The sequence below is a fragment of the Anopheles darlingi genome, chromosome 2, assembly GCF_943734745.1.
Source record: "Anopheles darlingi chromosome 2, idAnoDarlMG_H_01, whole genome shotgun sequence".
In the NCBI taxonomy this organism is placed as follows: Eukaryota; Metazoa; Arthropoda; class Insecta; order Diptera; family Culicidae; genus Anopheles; species Anopheles darlingi.
Genome location: NC_064874.1, coordinates 22521962 through 22535571, shown reverse-complemented (window position 1 = coordinate 22535571; position 13610 = coordinate 22521962). Strand labels below are relative to the sequence as shown.

At 47.8% G+C, this 13610-nt stretch overlaps 1 protein-coding gene across 6 annotated transcripts in view; it reads right to left on the bottom strand.

Moving 5' to 3' along the window:
- Nucleotides 1-13610, bottom strand: part of LOC125950201 (galactosylgalactosylxylosylprotein 3-beta-glucuronosyltransferase P) — a 45069-nt gene that overhangs the window by 6586 nt on the left and 24873 nt on the right. The gene's annotated exons all lie outside the window — the stretch shown is intronic.

Genomic DNA, 13610 nt, shown 5'->3' with positions numbered 1-13610 from the left:
TATGTAAATTCTCTAGCGGTTTGTGAGCCACTGCCGGTCCGTTGATGGCGAATGAATATTTATCAGCTGGTAGCTGGCATGGGGAGGGGGAAGTAAAGGAAAGGCAACGCTGCTCGAGTAGTTCATAGTGACCAGTGTTGATGATAACAAGTGCTCTCATGCAGCAGACAACCAAAGAGCACGATAACGCACTACGTCGGACTGTGTGTCGTTTCAGCGATCGTTGTGCTTCTGTTTCTGCTTATGTGTGGCGCATGCGATGGATCAGACTTATCGCAGTGTGTCCTCGTTGTTCTTTGCACTGTTTCGCATTTTTGAGGACAGTGGAAGTCCGGAACTCACTGCTACGCAGCATCCTTAACTGTAATTCACTTTTTCCCATTACTTCCTGCGTGCAATATGGGGCGCAGCAAAATTGAATTTTACAAATCATTATCTTCGTCTGGCAGAAGAAATGTGTAGCAGCTCGGCAGTTGAGTCCTTGATCGCTTCATATGCTAAACGAATTGCGATTCTCAAGAAGTCCAACTAGGGAGGCATATACAGTCCACTGCATATTGAATACATCATTACATCAACAAAACTGCGTTGTCGTCGCTCGCTGGTAATGAATAAAATAGAATCAATCGACAAGCACGTTAATGCCACCAAGTGCTGCCATAGATCACGGTCGGCCAGAAGGAAACGAAACGTCCCCAGCGGCCACAAAAGTGCGCGTAAACATGTCCTCATATTTTATGCATTCATAGCATATCGCAGACCATTCTTCTCGTGTGCCGCAGTTCCTTTTTCGTTTATTTCGGGACCAAATTAACGGCCGAAGCGATCCGATGGAACTTTCATCGAGCGTTCGATAAGAGACACACTATCGATTGGCACCGTGGTCAGCCTCCATACGGCTTCACACTCGAAAAGCGTTTCCTTTCATCTCCCGGCACGGTTTAGCTGTCACTCACTTTGACTAAGCTGCACTCCTGTCTGTGTACTTTTTCATTTACGCTGCATTATGCACTCTATGCGCTTTCGATGTCTAATCAACCGAAAGACGTGAACGTGGCATCGCTGCCCATATTTGCGACGAAGCTTAGCAATCACCTGTCCCGCAGGTGCGCAAAGGAGCTGTGCAAAGCTTGAACAAAGTGTGATTGAAATGGTTTATGCATAAATCGCGGACAAAGTGGATTGGATGGAGTTCGTGCTCGTGGCCAGCCTCTGCTCTGAAACAACGAAAAACAACGTTCTACGACCATCGCGAAATCCCAGTGAGCTACATCTATTAGCACCGAGCACGTCCAGCCAGCTAATAGCAAGCATAATTGGTCGTTCAACACGCACCAGTATGCACAGACTGCGGTTAGTGGGGGCCAGCGGCATCGGGAAGTGCAGATGCACATCAATCAAAACCGAGTGTGTTCGTCATAATCACCAATCACTTCGCCGCCATGCTATTTGATTTATTACCCCAAACGAATTGCATTTCATTTTCGATAGTGACGCACTCCAAGTATAACGATCGATGCATTCGCATTCATCATCGGAGATGGCAATTAATGGCGGGAAAAAATGGTTAATTACCGTTAGCACTTATCTTCTTCCTTCTCCACAATTAATAGTGAAAAATCTTTCCCGAACACTCGATGAAATTCATGTGAACGAGTATGTGCCGGTGCTCTCAATCGAAACGACTATTCGCGTGGCGTGAAAGCATCCAAAATTCAAAACTCAATTTCTTCTCCCAACAAACCGGCAGATGCGGGCCAGAGCATCACTAGCGCTCGCTCGCTCGCTGTGCATCATGATTATTTAATTAGTTCCCTTCCGCTGTGCCGCCCCCGTTCCGCTCCGGCTACAAATGACATCATTAGCAAACTGGCCACCTCCATTCGCTGGCAGTAGGGCGACACCCGAACACAGTCAACAACTGTCCCATTATGCTGCTGTCGATTGGATCTGCCAGACAAGCCCACCGGTACATCCGGCGATACCCCGGTCATCCGGTGTCCGGCTCCGGAAACGCTTTGGCCTACACCTAATTTTGTGCGTTTGCGATGGACAAAAATCATAACAACATGGGGGGGGCCTGGGGTCACCGGCGAGTGGGGTGACCCAGCAACCCAGCAGCCCAGCCAACGGCTTTGGTGCATCAACACCATCAACCACCAACAGCGGCAAACGCTGTGACATTCACGCAGACGCAAAGCGCAATCACATCAGACACATCCGCGACACGTGACTATTAGAGGGGGGGTGCGGGTGCAGTGTCGATGCGGTGAGCCGCGGTTAATTTATGTTGCCCCGGGCACCTGGTTACGGTGTTGACCGGGGTGGGGGACGTGGTTATGTATGAGTCCCCGGTGTACGTGTGTGTGTATATTCTGCACGCAGCAACATTGCAACATCCGCCAGACATTGTTTGTGAGTTTGATTTTAGGCATTGCCATGAACAACAATAACGCTGCCATCCGGCGATCGGATTCGGACTGACGGGAGCTCGGAGCTCTGGGACACTCCTTGTCCTAGCATGCTTCGCCACATAACTTCAGAGTGAGTGTCGAATGATTATCATAAATCAATACTTAAAATGCAATCCACCGGAGGCAGCAACGTTGTCTACTATGGTTTAGAACAGTCAAAGGTCCTCACCGTGATGGTTCTACCGTAAACTGCGCCTTGTTTGCATAGCGTTGTTACTTTATTCTATAAAACAACAAACGACGATGCTTAAAATTGCTTTATTAATCGTGAAATGCTTAGCTTCATAATTTTGCATTTCGTTACCACTCGCTCGGAGGGAGGCAGAGACGGATTAATTGCTCGGCCCAAAAATAAGTAACTAGTTCCAGTCCAGTCCTGCCGGGGTCTAACATGTGCGCTGTACCCCGGAGTACAAATGAGTCACACCATGGCCGACCACATCCTGTGGCAGCCACCGTCGCACACTCATAAATTCTCTTCCACAAAAACACACACTAATGTAATCCCATCTCGGTGGAGTCCCCGAGCGGCGGCGGCGGCGTCGGCGACCGAGAGTGTACCGTTTACGGTTCCGTAATCTAGTTAATACTTGTGCCAGTTGCACAACTCACGAGCGTCCTTCCCTCCACAACTCAACCCATCGCCAGGGCGCGTTCGCGGTGGTATTACGGGATGAGCTCAAAAGTCAAGAACAACAAGCTGGTTGGCCCAGAGGTCCCCGGCCGTTCTTCTCCCCATCCTCCCAATTCCCTGGTTTAAAATGGTGTGCGTCGACCCATCGCGCCGCCGCCGCCGGGTACCGCTCATTTCGTATCGCCACTCGTAAGCGCCCATACATAATTCAAAGGTTTTTCCGCAAACCCCCTAATGCGTTATCCGGTTTCGAAGCAGACTGAGCCGGTGAGCTTCAGCACCATGCCGCAGTGCTGCTCGAGCCACGGCGGACAGGCTGCTGGGGTTTTTGTTTGGGACTCAAAAATGCTCTGGTTTGAATCCTTTTCAGCGCCTCGGCGTACTGACGACCGACATAGATGATGATAAGCATTGCTTGGTAAAATTAAACTTAATGAACGGAAAATGACGCCCAATGACTGTGTGTTGTGCGAACTTAGTACCGACGCCATCGGTGGTGGTGATGGGAAATCCGATTGCGTACCCGCGACCGCTTCATCGTCGTCGTCGTCATCGTCGAGTTCGCTGCAAGGGCACGCAGATATGGCGATTATCCTGTGCTAATCATCTTCGTAACCATCATCATTATCATCAGCGGGGCAGACATTGGCGTCGTCGCCGGCGATAGCAAGTTTTAATCCCTTGCTGGATGGTGGTGGGGTTTATGATGGTGAGAGATAGAGAGTGGTTTTTTTTTGGGAGAATTTAGCTAAATATCTTACGACGATAGTCTATCGAAATAGTTGATGGGACGTTATTAATAGCCTTTGAAATGGTTTTCGGTTTGTAAGGAGGAGTGTATTTTCTTTGAAGAGAGGGAAACAGTGAACAATAGAAACAAAATTCGGACAATGAATGATCAGTGAAGACGCCGTTGGTTCCAGCAGTTGAGCAAACGTTGAGTTTCTCGGAAAAGGGTTCATAACCAACAACATGGAAGTTGTAGAGTCCACTCTACGCATGGCATGAGCATAATGAAATTCATTTTTCACTATATGGCAACACTAATCGCCCTAACCTATTTGAAATTAACAACTTGTGGTTGAGCCAATATTGACACAAATTACAACGGACACTTCGTGGATGGTACCAGATATCCGAAGAGCGACTGATGACCGCGTGGTCGCATAACTCGGACCAATCGGCAGCATAACAGCATGCGTTGGACAAACTGAAGCAACAAACTCCTCTCCGCTCAGCGATGTGTGAAAGTGAAGATGGCAGTAGGCGGTGACAGCTGGCCAGGGGGATCATATTACACCCGATGACTTGATTATGAACCGAATGTGTCTCTTCAACAATGCAGTCGTCCTCGCACGTGTCGTGGTGTGTTACACAGTAGCTTGGTACCAGACCAGACCAAGACCAGAGCGACCCACGAATTCCCTCGACACACGCCATCCGAGACGAAGGGCATACGGTCCAGCCCGGGGTGGCGTATCTGGAATGGGGTAGCCCCCGACAGTAGCTAATTATAGGAGCGTGATTCTTGCTTGCCAACATCACAACGGCGGTACCGGGCGGTGCAACATCGCAACTACTTCTCCATCTTTACAACTCCGACCGACTTCCCGGGCCGGCTCGGCGACTTCCCGAGCGACTTCTGGTCCCGGGCCGTCTCGAAACGAACTCGCTCGAATTCCCCGAACTTCGGGGCCCGCGTGTGGTTTGGGTCGAGAGTTGGTTGGCAGCCGGTGGGAACCTTTTGGGCTAATTTTAATCATAACTTTATGCTTCACTTGCCACTTAGCTTACCGAGCTCCGAGCATCCGCTCCGTGTTGTACCACTGGAGCAGTGGTTTTGCGTCTCCATCGCAGACTTACAAGCCTCCCACTCCCTTTCTCCTTCTGCTTCTGGTCTTGTCAACATGAGCCAGTGTTCATTTGTTGAAGGATTTTATCAGTTTCCAGCACTTTCGGCGTGACGTGGGCTTGTCTGGGGAACTCGCAGCTATCCCTGGCAGTGGTACGCTATGCACGATTTCATCGCGAGGTTTTTGGCACAACAGTTTCATTGAACCCGGGACGGTCGGTTTGGAATGGATAAGTGAAACGACCACCGACGTTACGGTTCCCGGCAACGACTTGCACCGGGTGCAACTGACTGCTTTGCTGACTGCACGACCCTCCCCCCCCCTCCTGCTCCCGCTCCCTTGCAAGCACGTCCGGAAGATGGAGAAGATGAATGGGGAAACATAAAATTCTTCTTCGGCACCGGCAGTGCGCGATGGCATCACAGCAGTGACGGTGGCCGTGACGCGCTGTCGGGGACCAAAATTGCTGTTTCTCCATTGCGCGATCGCAGGGCAAACCATCACGAACGCACACCTTAGCGCAGCAGTAAGGAAGCAGGTGTCGAAGAAGCGGAAGCAGAAGAAGAAGTTACCGGTTGCCATCCGTATCCTTTCTGGTCCCAACTTCCTCACTTGCTGAAACAGGATATGCATCACGAAGTGTAGCAGGAACGCCTTTAGAATATCGCGACCGACAACCCGGATGTCCCGGCCGGCTGCTGCTTGTTTCCTGATGTTGGTAAACTTTTCCCGTTCCCAGCAATGGCGGCGGCATCGTCTCGTCGCGAATTGCAAGACTGCACACACAATGGCCGCCGGCAGCCGGGTTTCTCGATCCTTTCGTTTCGTGCAGCGTGCCGGAATGCAGATGTCCCGAGCAGGGGTACCAATAGCACTGACAACACCGACAAATACGACTAACAACGTCCGGTCGTCGACTCACGTTGCCACTAAGAGACGACCCACTAATGACAGTGTGTGTCTGTGTGCTCGGATACTATCGGAGTCCGCTAGTGCACACGTGTGGTCGTGGTGGGTGTCTGCAGTATCCGCCCGCTCCACCATCAACGGTAGCTAGTAGCAAAATATGGTGGATCATAATTTAAGGAAAAACATTCGCCGTGAATGCTCACAGCCCACGGCGAACACCATGGTCGTGGTCGTAATGTACGGTGTGGTGGACGGCGGGTCCAGGTGCAACGGTGTTTTATTAGATTATTTTATTTTGCGCGCAAGAGATGCACGGATAGCGAGAGAATGTTGTAGAGCGCCCGGGAAAATATGGAAATTAAGGGGGCCATTAAAACGGGTTGGATGGCATTTCGAGAGCCCCCGAATGCTCGTCTATATTAGTCGGTGTTTTTGGGTGGATGCATTTTTGTGTACTAAGAGATACGACTACGTGTAATGGTGCTTGCCTTTTGGAGGTGTTCGGCTTTTATATGCTTTTAAATTACACTTGGGTCATTATGGAGAATTGAAGTGATGCTACATTCGCAACATTATGCATTTGTTGCTGGGCTGGGTTTGACTGAAGTAATGTATATTTTATATCAATAGGTTCAAAAAATACTGGAATGTAATCCTGATGTGAAGGTTTCATCGTTGCGAATGTTGGTTAGATATTAAATATCAAAGATAGATAAGAGTTCTGAGCCAAAATCAAGTTAACAAAAGCAATAAAGTTTTAAACTCTTTATCTAGTGTGTACTATCCCCTGATCACGCATACGAATGTTTGATTATCCTTTGAACTAATCTCATAATGTAAAACATGGCATTAACCTATAACCAGCAAAGTTAGCAGTCAAAACTGAGTTATTTAGCAGTCAAAAAAGTTATTTAGCAGTCAAAAAAGTTATTTAGCAGTCAAAACTGAGATCAATCAACATAAATGGCCCTCAGCTACAAATAACATGTCATATTATGTTATTTGAAGCTCTGATCTGAATGTTTTATAGGGGTTCAAAAACGATTTATTCTCCAGAATAAAACAGTTTCGAGACCTATTAACTATTATGTACATACTGTGAAGTTCTACTTTTCAATTCTGCCCGAGGTGGTAGAAGTTTGACAGAACATTAAACATTGGAGCCGCATCACAAACGTAGCAACTTTGCAGACAAACAAACAACCTACAACATCGCCCGAAATGGGGCAAATTGAGTTCACATTCTGTTTGGCGGCAAACAGTAATGGAAATTTCCCACGAGAATAGTTTTTAAAATTCTAATGAATTTGAGCCGGGAAAGCCGAGTCCGAGCAATTTGCTTCTGCAAAAATGAGAGTATCATGCCTTCCACTCCCCGCTGGGAATAAGTCTAAAAATGTTTGCTAACCTGAGTTGGGTAATATGAATTGCACTAATTCCCTAACCCCCCCAACACATACTGCATGATCACAGAGCAGAATAGTTACTGTTTAGGAACCTAGCAACCAGCACTGTAGCCCTTGAGTTTGCTCTGCAAAACTGGAGCTGCCCGATGGGGCGGTGGAGTTGGGGTTATGTTTAATTACATGCTTGCAATAATCCATTAGAAAACTCTCCCGGTGGGTTTGGCGTCTCCCCAGCATATCAGGAATGAAGTACCACATCGAAGGACCGTGCAATGCATGATTCGCTTCCACTTTTCCAGGGAATACTGCGTCTGCGAGCAATATTACATTTTCCATAGAACGAACCATTGCGTTGGCGAAATCCTTTGAAATTGTTTGCCAGCCACAGGGGATGGGAGAGGTGGGCTTGTAGTAAATTAAATTGTCCAAGGTACGCGCGCGCACGCAATTATCTTCCATAATCTCATCCAGCAGCAATTGCAATCAGTATGAAGGAGAGGCAGACACAGAATGGCAACTCGGTCCTAGTCTGAGTGCAAAGAAAGAGACCGAGAGATGATAGAACATACCTAGGTTCTATCTTCCTTTTAATCTTTTGCAAAATGTTTGTCTCCACAACGAGCCCGACTACAGGGTGAACAGTAAATCCAATCCGTCCAGCGTAACTAAGTACCTAACCCAATTGAGGATCAAGTAAAAGCATGCTCCTAAACACGGTGAAGGTTAGCGTAGGATACGGACCGTCTGCTGGCACGATGATGATGGTTGGTGCTTGTGAAGCAGACAAGACAGTGGAAGCGCATTACTGAGCGTGGCTAAAGATTCTCAAGATAGCTCGATGAATGCAATCCGTCGCTGTAAGCAGCACTAGAACACAGAGCATATAGAAGGCCCGGAACGAGAGTTCATCAGGATGTTGCATCCAAACCGTATGTTGCGTAGTACGTGTATCGTAGTATGTACACACTCCCTCACTCACATCCGTTGCGGTCGTCAGATTGTCGGTGTCGGTCGTTTATCATCTGGGACAATCTGATCCCCACTCCTGGACATGGTTCGGTATAGCATTCATCAACATCGTCCGGGGTGGGTACGCGCTCCAATCCGCTTACGCCAGTCGAGCCTCAGAAGGCCAAAGACGGAGAACGTTTAATTACGCGTTGGGTGGTGGTGGCTGGGGTTGGTTGGTACGCTCTCGGATGCCCCAGAACTACCGCAGAGAGACGTTATCCTATAAATCAATTAATCTACATCAAACCCCAAGTTCGGACCATTTTATGGCGGGGCTACAGAATACGCACAATGATCCTAGCATCTTCCGATACGCCCACATCCGCCGCAGGATGCCCCAATGCTGACGCGCTCCAGGTAGTTACTTCTAATAGCAGCAGCCTTTGTCCTGTAATGCGGAAGTTCTGTTCTCCAGTTCTGTGATGCTGAGAATGGACGCTGGGCATCGTTGGCCTTTGGCCGGGCGAGCATCGGCCTATTCACCGGAAAACAACTTGTTGCTTGGAAACATCTGCAGCAATTCCGTTGTGCAAACGCCGTTCCGCCCGAGGGTACGCATGTGGCTCGTTATCGTCTAACGACCCACATTTTGCGAAATGCTTTCTTGGTCATCTCCGGCCAGGGCTTTCTTCCGGGATTACATGCTGATACTGATGATGATGATGATGATGGTGCCAGAAGTAATGTTTGGCTGCAATATCTTCTCACAAAACGTCGTCAAGTGACTAAGCAATTCTACTAAACAGTTTTGTACATGTTCTTAGCATCATATCAGCCAGAGTATAATTATAATTAAATTACAATAGCATTTTGCAAAAAAATACAAAACTATTGAGTTCATTTAAATGAACTTCAATTCAAGGATTGCCTGTGCAGCGAGTGTGTTCCAACAAACCGAACCAGAATGTCAATGTCAAATCGTTCACCCTCCAGAATGATGCCAAACAAACAAATCCAGCGGACTCATTCGAACCATCGAGAGAGAGAGAAAGGCACCGGGAAGCATGCTACATTCTAGTTCATGCCCCGGAGTCCACAAATGGACTCAGACCATAACCGGATACGTCCAATGATGATAAAATCCAATGCTAGATCGCAAGTGTCTAGCTGTTATTTGCCTGCAAGTGGTAGTTTACTCACTCTACTCTGTCGCTCCCTTTACCCTTCATCGCAGTTTGCCCCCGCACTTGACGCACTCCCCTCGGTGCCGATTCGCTTGTAACAAGCTGTGCTGCGCAGCTGATTAGAAAACAACCGGAGCAATACAACGATCCTACCGAGTTGGGGCCGAGTTGGGGATGGAAATGTTGCTTTCATTGCTTGGCCAGAAGGCATTTCCAGCATACCAATTGACAGTGATACCGTCAGTTCGGTGGTAGTTACGCGGTTTATCGGTTTTTCGGACGGCACCATCGGCAGCGGTGATGATGATGATGATGATGGTAAAGGTATAAGCAAGGACTCGCCAGGTGCGCAAACTATCCGGCTCCGGTTGATAGCGTAATAATCGGTGTTCGATTTCGGCTCGAACACGATCAGATCTTCCAACAAACCATTCGAACAATAATCCCGTGAGGGAAGTAAGTCTAGTTTTGGAAGTCTCCATCGAATGATAATGCACAATGGATTGGTTGGATTAGGTAAATCGCAAGGGATTCACGAAATGATGTTGTGGTAAACTCGAGTAACGACTATTTTTCTTCATTTTTGTACGATTTGGTAGCTTTAAAAAGTCCTCCGTGGTGTCTTTAATGGAGATAGGCATAAGAATGGAACAAATAAATTCAAATAAATCCTGCCCCGCTTTACGAGGTAGATCCGCCTAAACGATCAACGAGCCTCAACCATCTCCTCTCGATGCTGCTCACCAAGATCCGATCTTGATTTAATGTAATAAAAGCAAAGAAAGTTCAAGTTCAGTGCCAGCGAGCGCCATGTGTGTGACACGCGAGTTGAATCGTTAACGGGCCAAGCTTTACCAGCTCGCGCATTTGCATAATAATATCGCACGGAATCGCTGCTGCTGCTGCTGCTGCTACTGCAAACGACCCGTTTACACATGCCACATGCCGAAACCGTTGGCGCATCGTACCAACAAGAGTTAAACACATTTAAGCGACGTCGAGCAACAGAACGCATTTTCACAATCTTAACAACGGTATCGGAGAATGGAGCGAATGTGGGAAGGAAAAGGGAGAACAAAAAAGGAAGTTAATACGGAACTGCCGCGGAGGAGCACTAAAATCATAAGAAACCTTTAGAACTCGGCGGCTCCATCCAGCAGGCGGCCTCACTCTTTGTCCACCCGAAAGAGCCGAGGGGATATGGAAATTGTGCAATCAGTTTACAGTTTCCTCCGCTGCGAGGTTCTGTGCGGTCGAGACGGTCTGGTTGGTTTCGTGCCACCACCACCAGCAGCGCGCATCAGACGACGTGATCGGTGAGAAACAAAAATAAAGAACCATTTCACAATGTGCCTCGCATCAAGAAGTGGCTGCTGCTGCTGCTGCTGCTGCTGCTGCTACTGCTGCTACTGCCGCTGCTGATGATGATGACGATGGAGATGAGGCGAAGAGACTTGACGTGTGGCTGTCTGCAAGTGGTAAGATGCCTCAAAAATTTCGTTACAGCCCAGATCCGTCAATTCTTTCGCTTCGCATCGAGCTCGCGGCCGTGGGCCGGAACCACCGACGAACGATGGAAATGTCTGAAACGCTGCTTCTTGCCCTCTTGAGCTACAATTCAATCAAACACGCTAACACGATAGGGAGGTGGATACCGCAGAATGTTGATCAGGAAGCACCGCCACTAAGAGTTTTTGGGGGTTTCCTGCTGATGGCGTGCTGCTGTGGTGACGGTTTTGTGGTTTCTCGATATGATGTTCCAAAATTAATTTCCTACGCGCGCTTCCTGGCCTTTCGTTGAAGAGTGTGTTTATGGGTGGTTGTGTGTGTTTGCATAATAACACAAATGTCAGAACCACTAACTGAGAAGCCGACCAAATTATCGATCGCATTCGCATTGAACGGAAGTGGAAATTAAAATAAAGCCGTGGCAAGCGGGAAAACCACGCCACACCACCAACCACCAACCAACGCTTCATTATGCTTCCTCGGGGTGATGTTAAACAATCTTGACAACGCGAGCGTTTGTCGCTAGGCGACGCGAGCATAAACAGTAAACGGATTTGTCTACAGGAGTTGCGCTCATAATTTCGCCGTAACCCACTCTCCCATCGCAGTGCCGATGATGGACGTGGCTGGAAAACTCAATCAAAGTAACCTACTGCAACTGTGGAACTTCCCATCACCCGAACTTCTCGCCCTGCGAGAGAAATGTAAAAACAAAAATTGAGGCCAAAGTTGAGGATTTAATTTACATGTAGCAACCGTGCCTCACGACCCTCGAACATTCACCCTCCTCAATGGTCCAATACGAACACCGCATCTGAACTTCCCAGTTGTGCACACATAACCCCACACACACACACATACACACATGTGGGGCTAGGAATTTAACAAAGAATTTCCCCCTTATGCTCGGTTGATCGTTGCAAAACCCTCCGGATATTACATAGACCACGCATTCTCTTGCTCGATGGGGAATCGCTCCGTTCCCTGTTGCCGCGCTGTCTACCCGTGCTCCTTGATCAACCCACTATCGTTCTCCGGTGCCCGAACTAACGGCACCGGGAATAGCTCGGTCGCCTTAGGGAGCGCTTCAGTGATCTTGCGAACAAGGAACCGCACTCTCCAACTGACAAGACAAGGAAGTGCAACGAAGCAAATTATCCGCTGCACCGACGGGTGCTGATGCAAGGATGTTCTTCACTGGCATGAAGACTTAGCATTACCACTTTCTCGCACTCAGTGTAACACGCAGCGCAGCATGGTTGGAAAAGTTACCGCAAGCACTTACGGTACGGAACGTATGATTGGCCGGATTGGGTTTGGAACGAGAATGGGGACGGTGATGGACAAGAAATGTAATTTCCGTGCGCTATACAGTAGCTTTTTGGGTCACATTTTGACGGGGTTGAAGTTAATGCGATGAATTGATGTCATTGTCTTTTCGTTTGCAAATTTCCAAATTTCCCACCAATCCAACTGGGGTAATATAGGAAATGACTTCAGAGTTAGTTAAATGAGTTGTGTAGTTATAGCAATCACTCGAATTAAGTTTTCTCTTTCATACCGATACACTTCCACCTCATTTACATGGGAATAGTTGAATAAATTATGTTCCTTGGGAGAATCATTAAACTTAATAAGCGCCCAGAAGTGTAAAACTCAAACTCGGGCCCGCTAGTTCGCTCGCAAAGGAAGGCAACGCGGCCGAATGCGATGCGAAGTCTTACAAAAAAAAGGAATGTTTTTATTGATTAATATGCATAATGTTATGACTCACGTTTCACTTATCTTACGGTAGCGTTTAATCAAAGCGGTGGAATCGGATCATTCCAGCTCACTTCAGATACTATGCAAATAACAAAAATTTGCACAATTTCCTGCCCTTCACGATGTGCTGTATTTTTTCTTCATCTCCTTCGTATACAACTAGATAGTTTTGGTATGTCCAACTGTTAGTGCAACCGAAATAATTCCCCGGGATGCTTTGGAATACACAGCCCTTCAGCACACAGCAGCACAAGCCACCTTCCGGGAAGTCCATAGAAATGGTAAAATATTTTAGAAAACCAACTGAAACCAAGAAGCATATTATTATCATTTCCAAGGACCGCCTTCTCTCAGTTTCCGGAATGTACAATGTCGGAAAGTAGTTGTACCGTACTGGCTGTGTTCATTTCTAACTTTGCTCCTCAGCTCCTCTCCAATTGCCGGCTTCTAGGTACTTGGGTAGTACTGTTTCATGTTACCGGTGGCATCGCAAACAACAAAACAAAAAAAAAAGATCAAAAATGCAAATTTTCCACGAAGACAACGCCCCGCGCTCACTCAAGAGCCGGTGTTTGAGGACCGTACCTTAACACTAAATTGCTTACTCAGAAATGCGAACTGCTATCACTGGCCCTGGTGGTCATGCCACACCGCTACTGTGTTGATGCAGAAGGCGAACGGCGAAAGAAAGGACTAGAAGGAAGGCTCCTTCTGCACTTGGAGCAACATTTATGTTTGTCACTTTGGCAACATTAAAATGCGGCCTAAAAGTGGATTGGACTTTGCTTGGAAGTTGTTCTTCTTTTCTTTCTCCTGCGATAGTTTTCTACATTCTCTTATCGGATCCCTATCTCTCTCTCTGTCTCTCTTTTCGGTCTTCTAGCGAGCTTCGGCCAGAATGATTGGCATTTGTGCTTCCCCTCGTT